Source organism: Orycteropus afer, unplaced genomic scaffold (assembly GCF_000298275.1).
Source record: "Orycteropus afer afer isolate SDZICR_OR568_19922 unplaced genomic scaffold, OryAfe1.0 scaffold00012, whole genome shotgun sequence".
Taxonomy (NCBI): domain Eukaryota; kingdom Metazoa; phylum Chordata; class Mammalia; order Tubulidentata; family Orycteropodidae; genus Orycteropus; species Orycteropus afer.
This window is the reverse complement of record NW_006921599.1, coordinates 14,848,742-14,851,398: the sequence shown is the minus strand read 5'-3', so window position 1 is coordinate 14,851,398 and position 2,657 is coordinate 14,848,742. Positions and strand designations below refer to the sequence as shown.

Genomic DNA, 2,657 nt, shown 5'->3' with positions numbered 1-2,657 from the left:
GAACACTCAGGATACAATTCTTCTATCAGGACAGGGAGCAAGAGGCAGAGCTGAGTTCAAAGCTAAGAACTTTGAACTTAGACTTAAAGGCTCCAAACTGTAAAAGAATAAACTCCTGTTTGTTAAGGCCATCCACATTTGTGGTATATATTCCTGTCAGAGCGGCACTAGGTAACCAGAACACCCTCCATGGTTCTGCTTCTTGCATTATATATCTCAGATTTTGGACATTTTGGATGTGAAGGGACATTGAGAATGGGGTTTACAAGGTGGGAATAGAACATAAGGCACAGGTGTAGACCTCCCAAAGTGCCAAACTCTCTTCTCTGCAGCAGGGTAGCACACCAGAGGGCACAGTCACGTGTAACATGGCCTACATTTTAATGGAACCTTACTAATCCCTATGCATAAAGTAAGGTTCCTGGATGGCACAAGCTCTTTGCACTCAGCTACTAACCTAAAGGCTGGCAGTTCAAACCTACCCAGCTCTGGTATCTTGGAAAAAAAGGCCTTGGCAATCTGCTTCTGAAGGTCACAGCTAAGAAAACTGTATGGAGTAGTTCTGCTCTGCACACATGAGATCACCTGAGTCTAAATCAACTCTGTGGCAACCAACAACAATAATATTAAGAAAGTTGTCTTCTGGAAAGAAGTTTCTTGGAGCATGAACAGAAATAGAGCTGAAGATGTAAGGGAGGATAAATTTAGGGAGTAGCCCATTATCATTTCTCTTCAGCCAGATTCCTCTTTGAATTTAGTAGATTTAAGGAAGGTGAAATATCCAGGATGCCAAAGCCCCTGGGTACTGCTTTGGAATTAGTATAAATGTCCTATTTTAGCTGCCATGATGGAGTTTACTGCGCTGCCCATCAGTGTGACAGGGAGGAAAGCACCTCCTTGCAGACACTCTCCCAGTCTCTAGTCTTGTCTTTGAGCATTTTGATTATCATCTTCAACTAATTCATCTAGAAAAGCTAATGGGCAGAAATTGCTTCTGGCTGAGGGAGGCACTGTCGTGGGAAGAAAGGACAGATAAGCACATGGACCACTTCAAAGCTCTCTCTCTCTCTCTAGAAGCAGTAGAGTAAAAATCCTCAAAAAAAAAAAGGATAGTATTGTCTTCCTAATGTCTGGTGGTTCAAACCCACCAGCCACTCCTCGGAAGGAAGGTTGGGCAATCCTACTTCCGTAGTGATACTGCCTCGGAAACCCAAGGAGGGGTCGCTATGAGTCGGGGCCGACGCAACGGCATATAACAACAACAATGTCTGGAATTGCCAAAAAAAAAAAAATGACTAAAAACATTTTTAACATTTACAAAAATTGTTTTGCAGTGGGCTACAAAGCAAATCCCAGCAAATACCTATAATCAATATCATATAGAACACAATGCAGGTATTCAAAATGGGTAATAAGAGACCTATTCAATTGGAAATTGAAAAACAAACTTATAATTAGCTCATGTATCAAAGAAGAGATCATATAATGGAAATCATTAGGATAATGATAATGAAAATGGTACACACATCAATACTTATAGAATGCAGTTAAATTGGTACTTGGAGGGTTGTCATTAGCCTTGAATTCCCTCTTACTCCCTTTACACAGCAGAATATAACATAGTAGAGTGAATAAAAGATTGAGAGCTACTATTAAGAAATATATAGCTCTTATATTAGAAAGAAGAAGACTGAAAAATAATGAGCTAATGCAAAAATGATATGGTGGCAGTATTGTCCTCTGAACTCCTCTAACTTCACAAGGGGGTAGACAGAATCACCGTCAGCAACATCTGCCCAATGCTGATTCCTAGGAGGTGGAGGTCAACATGCTGCCACCTTCTAACCTTTTTACCAATTCTGACACCAACCATACCTCCCCCAGTATTCTCTACTTCTCTGCTGGGTTCAATAATTCATTGCAGTGGCCACACAGAACTCATAGACAATACTCACAATTATGGGGTTTAGTAGGAAAGCAACAAGTTATAGTACATTCAGGAACACTCAGGATACAATTCTTCTATCAGGACAGCCACCCCTCAGCCATAACTGCATGTTTGTCTCACTTTGGCTCTCACCTCTCAGTCCAACCTTTGCCCTGCTTGGGCAAGTGTTACAAGGCTCTTTTTCCTCTGCTAATAGGTGGAACCCATGCCCTCCTCCACCAGTAAGCCTCCAGGCAAACCCACCACTCTATCTCATTCCCATCTCATGCCGGTTTCTTGATTCTGCAGCCTCTGCTGCCACCATCTCTCTGCCGAGGAGGTCCACCACAGAAATCTCGGGTCCAAGGGCATACACCATTCCTGTTTCTTCTCTCTTGATGGTAGTGAGATCCCCCTTTTCATCTCTGGGATGGCTCATTTTAAGCCTAATAAGATGGCAAAAGTGACCAATCACCACATTAGGGCTCCATGCACCTTATTTCCGCAATCCTACCCACACTAGGATGCCAAGTACTATATTTATATTTTAAGCATGCTCTATCCAGTCATCTGATAGGAGTCACAAAACCATGGCTAGAAGAGCCATGCCAAGTAATTCCCTGCATCACAGCTAATCATTTAGCTTAAGAAATAAAGACCACTACCTGAGCAGCTCTGGTAGTGTAGTGCCTAAGGCACTTGACTGCTAACCAGAAGGCTGATGGTTCAA

At 42.4% G+C, this 2,657-nt stretch overlaps 1 protein-coding gene across 1 annotated transcript in view; it reads left to right on the top strand.

Annotated features, from left to right (window-relative positions):
* The window catches only part of KIF13A (kinesin family member 13A), a 287,512-nt gene that overhangs the window by 268,772 nt on the left and 16,083 nt on the right, over positions 1-2,657 (top strand).